Below are 21,382 nucleotides of genomic sequence, written 5' to 3'. Positions count from 1 at the left end.
TTGTGTTTTCACCAAAAATTAAAAAAAAAATCTGTATTTTACGTAATTTTGTAAAGATATTGTAGTTCTAATAGTTCCACCTTCTCACAATCATTCTGAGAATGTATTCTTATGTACATGATTATTTTCAAGCAAAATAGCAATAAGGTTGTCACGATCAATGCTGAGCTTGAACTTAAAATACATTTATCTTGCATTATACGTACTCAATGGTATCTCGTTAAATTTAAAGAATTTGCGATTAAAATCAAAATGTGAGTGTATGAAAACAGTTATTTATGTAATGTTCTCCTAATGTTCATGAAGTTCAAAAATGTATACAAGTTGAACAGGTGGGTTTGAGATTAGGGAACCGCCACTGTACGTAATATCGTAAAGATTATACATTCAAAGTTTACAAACTTCTCAAAATTAATCTGGAAAGTATTCTCATGCACACTTGATCGTCTTCAAACAATAAACCCCAGGGGTTGTTACGATGAATGTGAAGTTTAAACTGGAAAAACAAATTCTCTTTATTTTTCGCAACTTTGTGAATGTTTTGTAGTTTATAGGAATCAAAAGGGCCCATATAGCCGAGGCGGTAAACGCACGGGTATTCAGCATGACCATGCTGAGGGTGACGGGTTCGATTCCCGGTCGGTCCAGGATCTTTTCGTAAAGGAAATTTCCTTGACTTCCTTGGGCATAGAGTATCTTCGTGCCTGCCACACGATATATGCATGCAAAATGGTCATTGGCAGAGGAAGCTCTCAGTTCATAGCTGTGGAAGTGCCTTGGGAAGTGCTCATAGAACACTAAGCTGAGAAGCAGGCTTTGTCCCAATGAGGACGTTACGCCAAGAAGAAGAAGAAGAAGAAGAAGGAATCAACACTCTTTCAATTGTTTGGGAATGTTGTTCTCATGTTCTTGTGATTGTATTCAAAAAAATAAACACAGTGATTAACGCGATGAATGCTGAGTTCGAACCGCAAATACAAATTTCCTGTATTATACGTAAAATTGTGAAAACTGTGCAGTTTTTATGATTCATACTTCTTCCTATCGCTGTGGAAATGTATTCTTATGTAAGTATGTGATTGTTTTGAAGCAATGAAAGACATGGATTGTTGCAACGGACGTGAAGTGTAAAACTGAAAATACAAATTTCCAGTATTTCACGCAATTTTGTGTTTTTTTTTCTTAGTTCCTAAGATTTACACATTTCACATTCGTTTTGAAAAAGTATCTTATGCACATGCTATTGTTCTCAAGCAATAAAACACAGGGGTTGATACGACAAATGTGAAGTTCAAACCAAATATACAAATTTTCTGTATTATACGCAATTTTGTGAAGATTTTGTATTTATTACGATTCACACTTCTTACTTTCGCTTTGAAAAGTATTCCTATGTACACGTGATTGTTTTCAAGCAATAAACACAAGGGTTGTCGTGATAAACGTGAAGTTTAAACTGAAATTACAAATTTCCTGTATTATACGCGATTTTGTGAAAATATTGTAATTCCTAAGATACACACTTTTCACAATCGTTCGGAAAAAGTTTTCTCATGAACACGTGATTGTTTTCAAGCAATAAAACACAGGGGTTGTCGAGATGAATGTAAAGTTCAAACCGAATATACAAATTTTCTGTATTGTACGTAATTTTGTGAAGATTTTGTAGTTTTTATGAATGACACTTGTCCCCATTCATCTGTAAATGTATTCTTATGTGCACGTGATTATTTTCAAGCAATATAACATGGGGATTGTCGCGATAGACGTAAAGTTCAAACTGAAAATTCGAATTTCCTGTATTATACGTGATTTTATGAAAATTTTGTAGTTTCTAAGATACACACTTTTCACAATCGTTTGGAAAAAGATTTTTCATGTGCACGTGATTGGTTTCAAGCAATAAAACACAGGGGTTGTCGCGATGAATACAAAGTTCAAATCGAATATACAAATTTTCTGTATTATACGTAATTTTGTGAAGATTTTATAGTCTTAAATATTGAGTATCTCCATATATTTCTTTGCAATAATTTTGCTTTATTTATATGGGCAATTCAACATTAAAATATGCGTGGAAACTAATTTACATTCGGAATGGCTCCAGAAAAACAGCATTTTTAAGGTACTTGCTCCGAGTTTTTGAGTACTCAAAAATAGAACTTTGGTCAAATCCATAGTTTGAAAATTTTATATTCATCTAGAAGGCTGGGAAAATTCATAGCTTCAAAAATTTTGTAAATCGGATGAAAAACGGCTGAGTTACATCAAATTGAAATTACCGTTCCCACTGTTTGGGAGGCATGGCAGTGGGAGTGTTAAGAAAAAGGCAAACGTTGATCAAAACTATACACATGGAAGTCCATCTTAAATGTATTTTCATCAAAACCGAGTTTATATTTAACTTTTTGGGCAAAAACTAAAAATGGTTGAAATTTTTGTCATTTATTAACCCCTTCGAACAATCTGCTGCTTTCAACTACTTTTTTCAATGAATGGCCTATTATTCTCGGTAGATTCATCATAGTAAATTCCAAATCTGTACTTGAATCTCTTAACGAAGTGTGTTTTTACAAACTGAAATCAATTAAAATACATACATAGTATATGTAGGTATGTGTCTTTGATGTTGGTTTTCCTGCTTTTTAGTACATATATTAAATTCAAAAATGGGTTATCTTGATTTTCCGTGTAATGATCATGCATCCAAGCATGCAACACTCGAATGAATCAAGGGCCCCAAAAAAGTTACAACGCAACTAAAAACTGACAGCACAACTTATCAAAATTACTCATAAAAGCCGTTTTTTGAATTTACCAACACAGCTAATATAATCAGTATCCACTTACTTTAACAATACCAATACTTCCTATTTATTTGGTGGACAAATTGCTTCAGAATCGCCTCATCAGGTGGCGCAAATGTAGCTGCAAAGATCACATATAGGTAGACTTTTGAACCATATTTCAGAAATTTGGTTCGTTGATATCTCGATCGAGAGAAAATATTCGAAGTTGATGTCTTAGGCGGAACTATTCATGTGAATGTAAGTTTTCAGTTTCAATAACTTCTTATTTGAAAATAATATAGGGATTCTTTCCATGATTCCTCTCAAGGTTTTTTTCAGGGCTTCACAGCTAATCGCGTTCGGTAATTTTTACCGAAATCTCATCCGCTGAGCGTTCGGTAATGGATCTTTAACGAAATTCTATAAAAAATTACAAATTTCGGTAAAATGTTCTCGTTTATCTGTCAAACTCTAACGAACTTCGGTAGAAGTTGCTACCTTTACCGAATTTTTCCTGCAAAACAAACTTAACGGTTGAAATTTCGGTAAAATATTACCGAAGTCGGTGGTTTTTTTCTAACTGTGTTCATCTAGGAAATACACTTGGAACTCATTCGCATTTTTTTTTCCAAAAACTCCTTCCGGGATTTATCCAGGAATTTATCCAAGTATTCCTCTTGGAATTTCTCCAGAAATTCGTCCCGGGAGTCCTTCTGAATTTCTTCCCGTGATTCCTCCAGGGATCCCAAGTAACCACGATGCTGAAGCCTTATTGCATGCAGATATACGGTGTACTTAGAGCAATCATTACTTTACATGCAAACTTAAAGTTGATTTAAAGTAGAAATGGGCAATTATGCGACTGCTTCAAGATTATACCAGATAATCTTAATTTGATTCTATAATTGCCCACTTCCACTTTAAACCAACCTTATGCGTGCATGTAAAGTAATGATTGCACTAAATACACCGTATATCTGCATGCAATAAGGCTTCAGCACCGTGGTTACTTGGGATTTATCCCCGGATTTCTCCAGGAATGCCCCGGGATTCCTCCGGATATTCCTTTCTGGATTCATTTAGGAATTTGTCCCTGTATTGCTCCTGGGATTCCTCCAAGAATTCCTTCTGGAGTTTTTCCAGCCACCTCCCACGATTGCTACAGAAATTCCTCCTGGAATTTCTTTTGAAATGTCTCATAGGATTCCCCCGGAATTCCTCCAGGGATTCCTCTAGGATTTTTTCCTGGGAAGCCCCCAGAAAATCTTACAGGAATTCCTCCTGGGATTTTACTAGGAATTTCTCTTGGGATGCCTCTAGGAATTTCACCTGACATTTCCCCAGAAATTCTTACAGGAACTCTTTCTGGGATTCCTCCCGGAATTTCCCTTATTCCTCCCGGGATTCCTCTAAAATATAAACTGTGCTCCAATTACATTACTGAACTATGTATCCGCATGTCTGTTGAATTTATTGTATCTATATTTGTTAGGCCCAAATCCTGCCAAAAACTTTGCCGTAGACACCATCTCTATAAATAATAAGTATCCCGTTGTACAACAGATATAAAAAGAAAAAATGAAAAAGAAAAATAGAATTTTGACCTACCGAACATTTATCTTTCTAAGTAGTCAGTATTCTGAGATATATGAGATATGCATTTTGGATGCTCACTAGCGCTGCCTCTCTGAAGCAATACCTTCTTGGTGGTTCCGGAGAGACGTAGGGTTTGGCGACCATAGGAATGGTTTAGTGGGTACGAGGAGAGAGTAGTCCTGGATTTTACTTTTGTTGTAGAAGACGGCCTGTCAGACCTACACTACCCTAACCTTCTGTTAGGGTGTCTGTTGAGCAGATTATCCCCCTATGGTTTAGAAGGAAAAAAAAAAAAAAAAAAGCGCTGCCTAGTGGAATATCAAATCAAATGGTCCATCACTTATAATTCCTTCACCAATCAAACAACTTTGCCAAAGATACCAACTCTATAAGTAATCAGGATCTTGCGATATATGAGATGTAAATTTCATAAATATGATGTCTATTTGTCTGTGATGTCTCTTTGGGTTCATTCAAATAATACCTAACTTAAAATTTGACAATTTTAGAACTCCTCCCTACTCCACGTAACAACCTTTGTGTGATAAATTTTGATTTTTTGTATAAAGCGTAACACAACGCTTGACTCCCTCGCTACCCCTAGCGTTACGTAATATTTGAACGAATCCTTTTGAGCTGTCGCAGACATATATGTCACCCTGAGTAGACATATATGTCACCCATTTACAGAATTGCGGTTTATCCATTTGTTATGTGCGGTTTGTCCGCTTGCTTTGGTATGTTACATCCTGTTGATTAGGGGCGTTTTAGAATGCTCTCTAGCGCCAATTATCGGAAATTTCCCAAACTAGTTTGTTCATCACTAGATAAGCCTTGACTTAACTAACATCTTTGCCGAAAACATGAACCTCTTAAAAAGTAAGGGTCACGATACGCGAGAATATATTCAGGCCAAACATGTCTAAAGGTCCAATCTGCAGAAGAGAGGCTCTCTTTGGTTTCCCTCTCTTTCGTTAATATCTCAGCTGTTTATTTGTATTATGATTGTCTCCTTGCATTGAACGATGGTCAAAACAATCGTCTTTTGATTTGTACTGCAAAAATAGTTGAAAAGTGTACCATTACATTGCAATAATTGAAAGAGAAAGTGAACAAAGAGAGCCTCTCAAATGCAGATAGGACCTATTGAAATGTTTGGCCTGATATGTTGGGGTCCAATGGACCCCAGGGTCCTGAAACGGTCCTTTTTTAAGGTATCCTCTTGGGGGTAATAAATTATTATACCGTCAAGGCACCATTCACCGTGGATCTAAGAGGATTCGGGGCAAATTAGGGCTGTCATTTGACACCATTCTTATAAACATTGTTGGTGCCGCTTTTAATTGCCTTCATTATAGGTTAAAATTAAAGCAATATCCACAGAAGTAGAAAAATTTTCACAAAATTTGGTGATATACAGGGGATAGACAAAATGATCGGGACAGGCAAAATTTTCACTTTTCAAAAAATGTTCAATTAGCTGTAACTTTTCGAAAAATACATCAAATATTCTCAAATTTTTACTGTAACTTCTTCAACTAGTTGTGTATCAGTGGACAAAATTTGGAAAAGATCGGACAATTCTTCACGAAGTAATAAAGATTTTTGAAAAAGGTAAAATTATCCGATAGCCAACTTTGAGCTGTTATATCTCCGGATTCAATGAACCGAATGCAATGAAATTTTGTCCATTTAAGACTTATATAATGAGCTATGAATAACCATTGACTTAACTTAATATTCTTAACACGGAAGAAAATTATAACGATTAGATTATTTTTATAATAAAACACTAGATTATCCAAAACATCAACATCGTTACAAAATTCAAGATGCAAATTATAGTTCATTTAGTTTCCCTCTAATTGACTTATATATAAATGCGTTTTGAAGGAAAGTAACAACATAGCCGCCAATAAATTGAAAAAGTAATGGGATGTATATTAAAAATAGACCAATTTACTAAGAAATCGTGAAAAAAATAAAATCGCTATAACTTTTTCGCTTGTTTAAAATTTCAAGTTAAGTCAAATGTTTTCCAGAGTTCATTATATAAGTCTTAAATGGACAAAATTTCATTGCAATCGGCTCATTGAATCCGGAGATATAACAGCTCAAAGTTGGCTATCGGATAATTTTATCTTTTCCAAAAATCTTTATAACTTTGTGAAGAATTGTCCGATCTTTTCCAAATTTTGTCCACTGATACACAACTAGTTGAAGAACTTACAGTAAAAATTTGAGAATATTTGATGCACTTTTCGAAAAGTTACAGCTAGTTGAACATTTTTTTGGAAAGTGAAAATTTTGCCTGTCCCGATCATTTTGTCTATCCCCTGTAGTACAATTAGTAAAGGGTAGTAGGGTCGCCTAATTCCGTGGTAGGTCACCATTCACCGTGGTAGTAGGGACCCATTCACCGTGTATGAGAAATTTTATTCTACTTTGTTTAAAAATGATCAAAACAACCCAGCCAAGGGAATTTTCTTCGTTTAAATTAAATTCAAGTAATAACTTGCAAGATTTTATTAGAAAAACGAATGTTCAAATTTTCGATTTTTTCTAGATATATGGGACAATATGGGACACGGTGAATGGAGACCATTGATTTTTAGGGTACCCATTTACCGTGCCTTTTTGTTTCAATTGAAAAGTACGAGTAATCGTACTTTCTTGTTAAACCTACTTCGGTAATGCAAAATATCCCAAGTAACCCCAAGCATTATATCATTGCACGAATTAGACTGAATATTAACATCTGCAATGCGAAATGCAGTAATTCCACACTTCTCATGCAATAATCCTTTAGATTGGCATTATCAATGTAATGATGCATTGCATTTTTCTTTACATTAGGGTTCATTAAAAGGTGATATAAGATAATTCAATAATTCAACACTGCAAAAACTGAATAAATGCAATGTACAAACTAGCAAAGTTTGCTTTAACAATACATTTATAAAAGCTTGACTCTAATGGTAAACAAATCAAATCAAGAAGATTCAACAACTTTACGTTCAACTCCATCAGTATTCAACACTTCTGGTTCGACTCCCGACCAACTTAATCACCATTTGAGCCACCGATCGACGACAGCAAAACCATTTTGTAGATGACCTTTTCTCTTTTCTGTAGGCTGCTATCACATGCCAATAATGATGGAAATCACAATTAGCATATGAGCAGTGTGCGAAGGGTGTTTTAATTTTCTTATTGATTGAATATCTTCTAAAATGCATTATGTATTTATCATTAATTTATCAGAATGTGATAAATTACTGTATTCTATTACATACTAGCTGGCCCGGCAAACTTTGTGGTTGTGGTGGTTTGACAACTGTTGAGGTCATTGCAGCACCGCACTCTAGATTGGTTTTATTTCAATCGTGTCAAATTTCTTCCCAACTCATGAAAACTCAGTAATTTCACAATTTTCCTACTTTTTCAATAGATTTCCGTAACTTTTTATACATATAAACACAGCCACCACGAATACGAATCGAACCGTGCAAGAGCCATGCTGATCGGTTTATTCGTTCTTGAGTTTTGTTGCCTCAAAGGAACTTCAAACTCATTTTTATATATATAGATGACATAGTCGTTTTGGCTTCTACTGCAATGATGTCTCAATCAATCAAAGATCAGTTTCCTTTTAGTTAATGAAAAATCTGTTGTTATCACTGCAGCAGAAACGGTCCAAGGCGCCAGCGCGATGGAGCTCATCTAGCGGTCTTCAACACTTCTGGTTCGACTCCCGACCCGGCGACAAAAAAATGGTTAAAAAAGTCATGTGCGGGGGAGGGGGGGGGGGGCATCATACCGTCGATAACGAAACGGTGCTAAAAATAGATTTTTGTTTTGGTTTTTCGTGTTGCACGTATTAAGCATGTGCAAATGCAAATGTACAGCACATGCATTTATGTTACTTTAGTAATGGCTGTCAGCGTGCTGCAATATGTGGCACTAATTTGATTTTAGTGGGGCCCTTTTCGACTTTACCCAAGTAACCACGAAGCCGTACATAAGTGTATCAATTTTGCCATATATTGATAATGACAGCCATTGCTAAAGTAACATAAATGCATGTGCTGTACATTTGCATTTGCACATGCTTAATACGTGCAACACGAAAAACCAAAACAAAAATCTATTTTTAGCACCGTTTCGTTATCGACGGTATGATGCCCCCCCCCCCCCCCCACACATGACTTTTTTAACCATTTTTTTGTCGCCGGGTCGGGAGTCGAACCAGAAGTGTTGAAGACCGCTAGATGAGCTCCATCGCGCTGGCGCCTTGGACCGTTTCTGCTGCAGTGATAACAACAGATTTTTCATTAACTAAAAGGAAACTGATCTTTGATTGATTGAGACATCATTGCAGTAGAAGCCAAAACGACTATGTCATATGTAATAGAATACAGTAATTTATCACATTCTGATAAATTACTGATAAATACATAATGCATTTTAGAAGATATTCAATCAATAAGAAAATTAAAACACCCTTCGCACACTGCTCATATGCTAATTGTGATTTCCATCATTATTGGCATGTGATAGCAGCCTACAGAAAAGAGAAAAGGTCATCTACAAAATGGTTTTGCTGTCGTCGATCGGTGGCTCAAATGGTGATTAAGTTGGTCGGGAGTCGAACCAGAAGTATTGAATACTGATGGAGTTGAACGTAAAGTTGTTGAATCTTCTTGATTTGATTTGTTTACCATTAGAGTCAAGCTTTTATAAATGTATTGTTAAAGCAAACTTTGCTAGTTTGTACATTGCATTTATTCAGTTTTTGCAGTGTTGAATTATTGAATTATCTTATATCACCTTTTAATGAACCCTAATGTAAAGAAAAATGCAATGCATCATTACATTGATAATGCCAATCTAAAGGATTATTGCATGAGAAGTGTGGAATTACTGCATTTCGCATTGCAGATGTTGATATTCAGTCTAATTCGTGCAATGATATAATGCTTGGGGTTACTTGGGTTATTAAATAAGCTTTAATCGCTGAAATTTTTAGAATGCATTTTTTTCTCGTTTTTGAGTTATGGCTAATTTTTTTGAAAAATGTCCAAATGTGCCATGTAAGCCTTTTCTTTGAAAAATCATAACTCAAGAACGAAGCATCGTAGAAACAAAGTTTTTTTTTTAATGAAAATGAAAGCAAATTTTCTCGGGAATCCAAAGAACAAATATGAAGTGGAAAAAGTTTTCCACGCAATTTTACACCGTTGAGAAAATTCACGGTAAAACTATGCCTGAAATAGCGGAAAATTTAAAAAAATATTTTTGAGTAGCTTATTTCATAAGCTTTGATCACTGAAATTTTTGGAATGCACATTTTTTTCTTTCCTGAGTTATGGTCAATTTTGTGAAAAATGACCATGTACGCATATATTATATGGTCATTCTTCACATAATTCATAATAATCGACGCATATTCCATTTGCATCCTATGAAAAACAAAGGATTGAAGCGTTGTTTATTGTGTATCTTATTTTTGTATTTTTCGTTGGAAGTGAACACGCATGAAAACAAAAAGAACGGAATCAATCGGTGCGGTAAATTACGGACCATAATCGTTTTTGAATAGGATGAATTTGGAAGCATGCGGTTATTTATGGGACTCATCATATGTATAATTGAAATGAAATCGTATGATGAATGGGTAACGCAATGGGATCAATTTCACCCGACATTACGGTACTACTATCCTGGTCATAAAGTTAATAGAGAGCATATAAAGAGTAAAACATGAAGCGTGTCCTCTAAGGCAAACCCCAAGCTTTAGAAGCAAAACGAAGAAGAGTTATTATATCCCGTTGGAGGAGCAGCAGCAGAAGTAGTGTGACCATCCAACCAGGAGACGCTATAAAGTGTGATTAGCTTCAAGGTCTCGTATCCGAGACACACAATCTATCATCATCATCAGCAGCAGCAGCAACATCGACATCAAACACAAGACCCCACTGACTGACTGCTTTAACTGTGCTGGTGCTGTGTGCCATCGCCATCGGTAATTGAAAAGGATAAAAGTTATATTGAATGTCATCTTGTGTGACGGTGTAGTGCGCGGATTTCCCCCAGAGTGTACAAGCGCGAAGAAAGGATTGGACTTTTTCGAGGTTGAACCTTGAGATCTTTGGAAAAAGGTAAGTGGGGAGTGTTAACCTAGGGGCATCTTAATCGTTGATAGCACTACACGCTGCAGTAGGCGTTTTCCTATTTTTGTAATTAACATCAATAGATCTTAGACTTAGATGATGAACCATGAACCTGGGCGTGTTAGTGAAATACCTGTAAGTAAAACGAAAATCGGGTTAAGTACTGTTCCTTTTAATTTCACTAAGAATTTGCATCCTTAATCCGATATTCTTTTTACTTATCAATAGATCTTGGGTTTTATGCCCTATCTTTATATTGATAAAGTAGTGTGTTATTTACTACTATTTTAATGATATTGAGAAATCTTTTGGATTCAAGTTAGTATCATAATGTTTATATTATATAATTCATTTCACTATCATAATGGCTTTCTTTTCCGTACTGGATTATTATGCAATTGAAATGGATTTCCTTATGAAATAGAGTTGCATAATATTTAATATGTACCGTAAACCGGGGTCAAATTGATCTCCGGGTCGAAATTGATCAGACGATTTTCCGTTAGATAAAACATTCTTCAAATAGTTTTCAAGCATATATCGTTTAGTATCGATTCCCAACTGCACGATAGTTGAAAAGAAATTACTTAAAATATGCTAAACCTAACCGAAAAACGTGTGATCAATTTCGACCCGAAGATCAATTTGACCCCGGTTTACGGTATCTCTTTTAAGTTGCGTAAGGAATATTAAACAAGTCAAATGAGTTGTATGATAAATAAATCATTGCATGGAATAATGACAAATAACTAATTAACAAATTTCTAGGCTTAACAAAAAAGTAGGCACAACAAACATTTACTAGTTTCAACAGAATCAAGTACTAGTTTACGACACAGGGTTGCCTGGAAAAGCCTGGAAAACCAGGAATCCTCAGGGAATATTTTGAGTTCCGTCGATGGGGGTGACAATGGGTCCAAGGGTGAGATTGGGTCAAAACGGAGAAACATAAAATTTGAAACAGCTCATCAACTATCGCTAATTTATATTGAAAACTTTATATTATTTCAAAGAGGAGATGTTTTTACACGTCTTGATGCAGAATAAGATGTTTTGCAAAAATCGTTTTTTTTTGTTAAATTTGTGGCTAAACTTATAATAATGAAACTACTAGTAAATCACTCTGAAAAAAATTCTCCTTCGTAATGTTTAACACAAGTACCTAACCATAAATTTTCTTATAAGTGGTTAGCTGTAGGTATTAACTGGTTGATGTAATGAAAAAAGCGGGCTGTCATTGCTATTTATTATTTAAAAACTCAATATTTTCGACCCTATGTCTAAATATTAAGGATGGGGGTGAGATTGGGTCAAGCAAGTTATCGAGTGCGCATAATCTTTACTAAAAATTCAACTTGTTATCCAGTCCCCATGTGATGTTAGAGTGGTACCATGTTCACCGTATCTTCATAAAAGCACGTTTTCTTTCAACAATATGTCGAGAAGTGTCAAACGAGTGTGTTAATACGTTTAGTGCCTAAAATCATTTATAACAATACACCCATGTGTTTGGACAGCTCCTCTAATTATCATCTAATCTTTAGTGTACTCCAATATCGTAAGCTCACAAAATAGACTTAACATAATATTTGAACGACCCTCTATCTTGAGATGGAGTGATTTGCTTTAGCAATATAGAGAGAGGCCAATGATCATGTACATAAGAGTTTATAACGGAGTATGCAGTATACTAAAACTATCATGTTTTTTTTTTACAATCAATCTTTCAATGCGCCCCTCCCTAATTGTAATCTCCCTACCTCTCATGGAGGTTGAAACTCTTGATGAGTATGATTATGATGGCTAAAAATGGTGATTCAGTATACAAACGTTATTTTTGAAATTTCAACCATTTTTTCGGTTGTATTAGCCTTTTTAGGAGGATTAATCATCTTTTAAAATTACCTAAGTTTTAATTCGTTATGATAACGTTATGTTTTAAGTGGGTTATGATCAATATAATATGATCAATAAAATTAACTTATATTCTTAGATAGGAGATTTTGAATTTTTTGACCCATTCTCACCCCCTCTAAGGGGTGAGATTGGGTCAATTTTCAATCATTTGTAGTTTAGTAAGAAATTCATATAACGTGATACTTTCGTGCTAAACTATCATTACCACATAGGGGAGTATACATACCAAATAAAAAGTTATTCCGACTTCAATAGGACAGATCGGTGAAGTACTAGATTTGTAGTAATGAGCTGAATTTTAGTATGGTGAGAAGGTCAATTTTCCGTTTCTGCAATGAAATGGTGAAAAAAGCGTGGGTATTATGATTCCTTGCCTAATTTGATGCTGTTTGAGCAAAACTTTGGGCAACATTGTTGTTGTTTTCTCCATTTCTTGCAACATAAACAACATAGTTATCCAAAGTTTTGCTCAAACAGCATCAAATTAGGCAAGAACCCACGCTTTTTGCAACAATTTCAATGCAGAAACGGAGGAATGACCTCACCATACTAAAATTCAGCTTATTACTACAAATATAGTACTACACCGAACGTGCCCCGGTGCTGTTACGGGTATAAATATTTGTTACAATTATAAGACAGAATAATTGTTGAATGTGTTATAAATTCTATATTCGTGCGTTCTTTGTGTTACATGTTTTATTTTAACTTGTAAATATTCCCCCAGTTTTAATACACATTTATAGGGTTCTGGAAAAAATAGAGGCCCATGAAATGCAATCCAATATTGATTGCCAACTTTCAGGCCATTTCGGGCAGAGGTCAAGTACTAGAGATGTAAACCTTTCCCTGCCACGGACTTCAAGTTGTTGATCTCAAGTATCGAACCCCGAAACGGGATGCCCGATTAGGATTAGTTTTCCTAGACAAAACCAAGCTATGAACACAATAACAACTACTGTGAACTAAAAGGCATACTGCCAACTAAAATACAATTCCAGGATGACTGATGGACCCAAACCAATAAAAGAAACCTCGTCATCCTGTGATCGGAAGGAGTTATCCATCTGGATAACAGAGCACATTTATGTTATATGTTGTGCTGTGTCCACTTGTGACGTTTCTTGTTTGTGCATTTATAAGGTTCTATGTGTATCGTGCAGTGTTAATACTTTGTAATAATTAATTTCTTTTATTTTTGTAACAGTGCCCCATTGCATTTGTTATTTAACAAACAAATTTTGAGTATCCTGTTTTGACCCATTCTCACCCCCAACGACGGTACTCAGGGAAATTTTACTCCGATAAAAAAAACATTGGGTCGTATGAATAAAAACCTGGTAGTAAAAATCCGTATAGAAATTTCGCTACAAAGATTTTTTCCAGAAATTCCGTCAGGGTTTCTTTCTGGAAGTTTTTATGAAATACCTCCTGGAATGTCTCTCAGGATATCTTATAAAATTCCTTCCGCATTTTTGACGCTATTTTTCTTGGTATTCCTTTTTGATTTTTTTCCGGATAGGTATACTTCCGGATTCCTTCCAGGATTACTGAATTCCAACCGATTTCTCCTGGAGTTTTTCACGGGGATGCTATTTCTTCCCAGAGCTCCTCAAGTGTTATGCTCAAAGAAACCTGCGTAGGATTTCTACCAGAATTTATCCCGAATACTCTAAAAGAATTTCTGTCGGAATAAATCGTGGAATTTCTTTCGGAGTTGCTAATGGAAATTTTACACGATTCCTTCCGGTGTTCCTCTTGGGACTTCCCCAGAAGATCTTTCCAGAATTTCTTTCGGAGTTGCTAAAAGAGTTATTCCTGGGGTTTCTGCTAAACTGCCCATATTCGCATAGTCGATGTAACCACCAACGTCTGCTCTGATGTAAAAACACGATTTTATAGATTTTTCCCGGATTTACATATGCACCGATTATTTGAATGAAATAATCTGTCAGTTTCGTGGATTACAGCTACAAAAAGTGAGCCGCAATTATTTTAAGATGTTTCATGTAATTTTTCCATATTTAAAACGTGTACGTCAGTTTATGTGACCATTCAGTCGTTTTGATGAATGATTACACGGATAAGTTGACGTAACAACCAGATTGCTATGACCGTTATGTTAGCTATTACGGTACACGTTTTCTGAACACGTGGTAGATTTTTTCCTTAATGCCCGTCTTCTTCTTCTTCTTCTATATGGCTCTACGTCCCCACTGAGACTTGGCCTGCCTCGCTTTAACTTAGTGTTCTTTGAGCACTTCCACAGTTATTAATTGAAGGACTTCCTTTGCCTGCCATTCAGCATTCATTTGTGAGCATGCATTTGCATTTATATTGTGAGGCAAGTGCAATGATACACCATGCCCAGGGAGTCGAAAACAAATTCCCGACCGGAACGGGAATCAAACCCGGGTCTCCGACTGAATGTCCGAATTCGTGCGTTAAATACATTCTTTGTTGATAAGCAGCAGTCCCGACTCGAAAGAAAATGTACTAACCGTGGTTTCAGAAAAAAAGCTAACACGTCACATTCTGAAAATGTGAACTACATATCTGATAGTGCGGTCGAGCATACCATAAAGCGTGGGCATCGCAGTGAGATTCACAGTTGGTCGGCTTTAAATCCCTTATCCAAAATATGGTATTGTACGTTACTATTTATTAAGAAATACCTTAGTAATATTTACATTTTTTTTTGATATTTACTTAATAAACTGAAACATTAAGTGTCACCCGCGGGCCTCATTTATTTTTTTTTCTCAAATTTGACAAATTACGAAATGTTACGAAACTAATTCGCCACCAACATTTCAAAAGGGCGTAACTGCATTTACAACCAATGCCTTCTCACAAAGCTATCTATCCCATTCCTCTCGAGCAATCCACTAGCACAAATAGAAAGATAAAATCCTCCTCTTTCGATTAATGGATGTGAATTGCGTGAGATGAATGAAATACGACCCACAGCTCTGTGAGAAGGCATTGGTTGCAAAAGCAGTTACGCCCTTTTGAAATGTTGGTGCCGAATTTCATTTTAATAACCTTGTACTATTCCTCTAAACTAAGTTTTTACAATTAAATTAGTAAACATCAAAAGCTCATACATTCAACGCCTAATCAGAAACTGTTAAGAAACTGCTATTCAGCTAGTTCTGTTACATGGGACAGCAGTTCTGTAGTATTGTTTCAATGATGGTTTTGAAACAAAGCGTAAAACTCTTAATAGTTTTGCTGTGGAATGATTTTACTCGTGGCTAACCATGAGTTTACTATTTCATAAATCAATCAGGTGCCACAAAAACTCACGTTTCGGGTTTCAATGAGTTTGCTTCAAGCACTTAGTAAGTAGCTGAAAGGGGGTTTGAGGAGTTGACGTCGTAATTCAGAGGAAGCGATAGAGATCTACCACAACCATCCATACAAAAAATATAACTGTTCATTAGAGTGGGTCAACGTTGTATGGAGAAACTTTAAATTTGATCGTATCAACCCGGAACAAAGCTTTTTCAATCTATATTAGCGTCCAAAACAACTGTGCAAAATCTGGGAGCGATTGGTTGCGTCCCCGTATGCCGCATTGCGATTGAAATTTGTATGGAAATTAGTATGGGAAAACGTACTTTTTTGCATTTTACTCATAAGTTGAAATCTTTTATTCAATACCATGTAACTAATGACGATAAAGTATAGCCTATGATATGTCGAAAAACTTTGCCGAAGACCGCAAAGCGATCCGGCGCTTGTGAAAAAAGTTATATGCTTAGTAACTTAGGCCAAAAATTGAGATTTTATTATTGATGTTATTCTTTTACATGTTAAACGTTAAGCACCACTGGGCAATCTGTACGTTATAACTTTCTTCACAAGTGTCGGATCACTTTGCAGTCTTCGGAAAAGTTGTTCGGCATATCCTAGGCTATACTTCAACGTCATTAGTTAAATAGTTTTAGACGAAAAAATTCAATTTACGAGAAAAATGCAAAAAAGCACGTTTTCCCATACTAAATTCCATACAAATTTCAATCTCTATGCGGAATACGGGGACGCAACCAATTGCTCCCAAATTTTGCACAGTTGTTTTGGACGCTAAAAGGAATCGAAAAAGCTTTGTTCCAAAAAATCGACTTTGTTGACCCAGTCTACTGTTCATACATGAAGTGTTTGGATTCTATACTTAGGAGATTTGACAAACATCCATTTAAGAGTAATTTAAAGTAAGCACATTAACTGCGAACAATACTCTCCGCTAACCAGGATTACGGCATATGGCGGCGTTGCATGAACTACGAATTGTACCAAGTATATAAATAAATCGATACAGTATGAACACAATTTTGTCAGCCCCACAAACTTTTTGCTCTCATTAACTTACGGTCAAACTTTTACTAATTCAATCATGTTCATCACTAAACTACTGCTTGAAAATCTATTTAGAGAACAAAAAATGTGTCCCCAAAACAGGCTGACAAAATCGGTTAACTGATGTATAATAAAGCGAATAAAACACGGCAGCCTGCGGTGGGCTGGGTACGTAACTCGTATGCCGGAGAAATGACAAACTTATACCATATTAGCAGAGAACCAGGAAGGAGCCGTTGGCTTCGTGGCAGGGCGCGCACGTTGGCCTTTTGGGTCTTCCTCAACTGCATTTTGCGGCCCTAAGGGGCTCCAAAATCTCAGGGCGGCAGGAAGCGATTGATCCAGAACTAAGACCAGTGGAAACGATTGCTTCAATCGGCGTAGACTAACCATTACGAGTTGTAGGCTATCAAGTATTAATTTGTTTGATTCTGCGCATGTTGTTGTCAAAGCATCATAAATGTTTCAGTATCTACATTGCATCCATAATAAGTAATAAACATAATTGATAATATTCACTATGAAAGTTGTTTATATTGAAAATGATTTTCAGGCATCTGAAATCAAATAATTCAATAACCCAAATATAAATTATGTTTATGTCAATAAATTATCTCAATAAATTATGTTCAATCACGTTTTATGAGGGAGATTTTAGTTTTCTTGTACACAGACGTCAGTATTGCGACCACATGGTGGTTACGTCAAAACATTCTTTTCAATATACTCACATGTTTTAGAACAAACACATTTTTTTAATAATTGGAGCATATGCTTTACATGGTGTAGGATATGTTAAGCTAAAAAAGTGGATTTTGACCTATGTGGCGTTTACGTCACCTATGCGAATATGGGCAGTAAAGTTCCTCCAAGGGTTTCTGAAGGAGTTTTCACGAATTTTCTGCAAGAGTTCCTCAAGAGATTTCTTTCATTTTTTTCCTGTGATATCTTCAAACAATTGCTTTGGGCTTTCTTCGAGATGTTCTTCCTGGTCACCTAAAGGAGTTTCTTAAAAGTTTTCGCGAGGTTTATTTTGAAGTTTTACCTGAGATTTCTCTCGTATCTCTCGGAACTTCTCTCAGAAGATTCTTTCCGATGTTGGTCATGAGATGTCTCTCAGAGTTTTTCTTAATTTACCCTGGATTTCTCCTATGTTTTTTTTCCAGAGTGCCTTCTTGGATTTCAACAGGAGTTATTGCTGATATTTTTCATTGAATTCTTTCAGAGACTAGCTGTTCCTTGATTGTAGTTGTACCGGATTTCTTGCAGTGATCCACTTGAAATTGTGCCGAGATTCTGGATACTCCTTTAGGGATTTCTCCCAAAGTTATTGCTGGGATTCTTCTACGGGATTATTCTACACGTTTTCCTCATAATGTCTCCTGAGATAACTTACGAAATATGTTATAGGAAATTCCTGGGGAAATATTCGAGGGAATTCAAATAAAATCTTGCGAGAAACTCCGCAAAGTGTTTTTGAAGAAATCTCGACAGGAACTTGTGCAAAACCTAAGAAAAAAATGAGACATCTCGAAGAAAGTTCTAGGTAATAGTAATCCCGAGAAGAAATATTAAGAGCATCCAAGGAGGAATTCTGAAAACCTCATGGAATCCTGAAAGCAGCTACGGACGAAGTTCCGTGGGGAAAACAAGAGAAATATCGAAAAACTATCGGTAAAAATCCCGACATAAACTATTGGATAGCTATCCTGGAAAACCACTAAAAAAGACACGGACACTGGCTTCAGCCGGCGACTGTACCGATTGAACGCAACTTAACAGGATAAAAAAGCTATTCTCGTGAAAAAGTTCATCGCTCGGAGCGGGAATCGAACCCTCATCCATCCAGACTCTAATCGCATGGCTACGAGGCTCAACCAATGACATTCTTGAAGAAACTTTGGATAGTTTTGGATGGATCTTCAGGAACAATGCAGCGAGAATCTCTGGAAGTATATCGGGAAACCTTTACAAGAAATATCGGGACGTACTCAAACAGATATCCCGTGAAAGAATCCTGCGGAAAGCCAGGAAGAAACATTGGAAGAAATTCCAGGAATTACGCTCAGAAATCTTGAAAGAATTTTTGAAGAGCAGGGGAACTTATGTATTTTTGGCAGTTGAACTCAGAGTTTGCATCAAATCCTTCCCAACCAAGCTGAATATGATCAAGTTTCAGGCAATTTTGCTGACATAAATCCCTCATGACGAAGAGTACAAACCTGCCGATGATACCCTAAGCCACTCTTTATAATTTTTAGAAAATTTGGGTTATTTTTTGAATTATAAACTTTAAAAATTTCATCTGGAAAAACCTGAAAACTTAGGGAATTTTATTTTGAATCTTCTTCTTCTTCTTCTTTCTTAGCGTAACGTCCTCCTGGGACAAAGCCTGCTTCTCAGCTTAGTGTTCTATGAGCACTTCCACAGTTATTAACTGAGAGCTTCCTCTGCCAATGACCATTTTGCATGTGTATATCGTGTGGCAGGCACGAAGATACTCTATGCCCAAGGAAGTCAAGGAAATTTCCTTTACGAAAAGATCCTGGACCGACCGGGAATCGAACCCGTCACCCTCAGCATGGTCATGCTGAATACCCGTGCGTTTACCGCCTCGGCTGAATAGACACCCTGAAATGCAAAGGTGTAAGACAACAACGACTACAGCAGCTCCAAATTGTTTCGTGTTCATAAATTGAGCGAAAAATAATCAGCTGGAGACAAAAACGGCCCATATTCGCATAGTCGATGTAACCACCATTGGCAATGCCTCCGTACAGAAGCTAATATCTAAAGCGTGTGCATATTTGTGACCAGTTTTATTAAAAAGATCACAAGGTCTAACCCTTAGTTAGATGTCAACGCGGAAAACATCTTGAATTTTATACTTATTCATTGTTAAAATTTCAAAAGTATGTTGAAAAGTACACTGGCGCTTACATCGACTATGCGAATATGGGCAGAAGAGTCGTGAACTACTTAAGAGGATACTCTTCTACCTTCAGATAATCTGGAATCCAATACGATAGTGTCGAACCGGCCGAATTAACTACTAATGTTCGGCAACTCAACACATCTTTCATCCACATGTCCACGGCGGTTATGCTATTGATTTTTGATATGATTTAATATTGTCCTAGTGGAACTTACAACATATCTTCGGCAGTTTTGTTCTCTTCGTCAAGAAGGGTTTTTGAAGCCTGGCCTCGCATCTTTCACAATCAAGCTGAATTATATGACCAAGTTCGAAGCAATTTGTTCGACAAAGCGCCCCATGACTAAGAAAATAAACCTGTCGATAATACCCTTAGTTACCCTTTATGATGCTCTCGATAATTTCGGTTCCAAAAATATTGGTTCTGGGTTGGCCAGAAGAATATGTTTATAGCCTTATATATTAACTAAATAACGTGAAGCAAAGTGCAGGGATCCTTAACCACGGACGAACTGATACTTATAGTTTATTTTAAATTCCTCAGAAAATATCTCAATCATTCCCAAAAATGCCTTTCTAATGCCATACTGAACCCTACCTTCCAATAACAAGATGAAGTTACAGTTCATGGTGATCGAATGTAGTAAGATAGTGACTTACTTTTTTCCCCTTTTGGGATTGGTACCGCAAAAGATAATATGGCTAGGAACCTACGCGGAAACACAATTTCAGGAAATCACAGACAAAAAAAGTCGTTTGTTAGCATTTCACATTCATTGGTTCCACTTCTAGTGCAGCTCGTTCTGTTTTCGTTTTGACACATTGCATTGCACAATTGTACTTGCCTACTAAGCACAATTTTCATCTCGCAGTGTTCCCAAAACCGAAAGTAAAACATCATCACTAAAGATTCGAGATCAAATGTTATTGAATAACATTTTTTCTATGGGTTTTACATGTATATTCGGCATTTTAATGATGGCAATGTAAGCTGTATGAATATATCAGTTTGATGTTTAGGACATCATAGAAAAAAACTTCAGCCTTTGCAAACGAAACATTAGATTTCCCATAGTGATTTCCATAGGTACAAAATTTTAATGGCGTGTGCTCAGTCAAATTTGATCCGAGTAATTTCAAATTTTGGTAGGATAATCAGAACCCAAATTGCCATTGTTTAAGCCTTGGGGAGCAAAAACTTCAAAATTTGCATCGGTCTATTGTGGATACCTCAACGTACAAGTCCACGAGTCGTAGACTACGACACATTTCTGAGTTTATTCAGACGGCATAACTGTTGACATAGCCTTGAACTCCATTCAAATTAAGATAAAGTAAATTCAAATGTCTGCCAAGCATTAAACAATGATGTTTGCATAAGTTATTTTCAACAGTTCAGTTCAGTTCGCCGAGCTCAATTCATAATATACGTTGTTTACTTTTCCAAAGTGATTGACGTAATGGAGGAAGATGCACATAGAAAGACACCAGAGAGCATCATCAATCGGTGCGATATCGCGCTGCGATTGAAATCCACTTTTTCGAGCTCAATTTCGACGGACACGGATTTCCGAAAATAGATTCTAGTAGCATTCACTATATGTGTGTAG

At 36.3% G+C, this 21,382-nt stretch overlaps 1 protein-coding gene across 11 annotated transcripts in view; it reads left to right on the top strand.

Moving 5' to 3' along the window:
* Positions 1-21,382, top strand: part of LOC109432155 (aminopeptidase N) — a 94,545-nt gene that overhangs the window by 10,897 nt on the left and 62,266 nt on the right. The window contains exon 2 of one of the 11 annotated variants that reach the window (XM_062846353.1): positions 10,464-10,546. The exons of 1 other annotated variant lie outside the window; for it this stretch is intronic. The gene's annotated coding sequence lies outside the window, so the exon portion shown is untranslated. Of the gene's footprint in view, positions 1-10,120; positions 10,547-21,382 lie in introns of all 11 variants that reach the window. 9 more of the 11 variants (XM_062846352.1, XM_062846349.1, XM_062846351.1 and 6 more) reach the window with 9 other exon arrangements.

Source organism: Aedes albopictus, chromosome 1 (genome assembly GCF_035046485.1).
Source record: "Aedes albopictus strain Foshan chromosome 1, AalbF5, whole genome shotgun sequence".
Classification (NCBI taxonomy): domain Eukaryota; kingdom Metazoa; phylum Arthropoda; class Insecta; order Diptera; family Culicidae; genus Aedes; species Aedes albopictus.
This window is presented reverse-complemented; position numbering and strand designations above follow the sequence as displayed.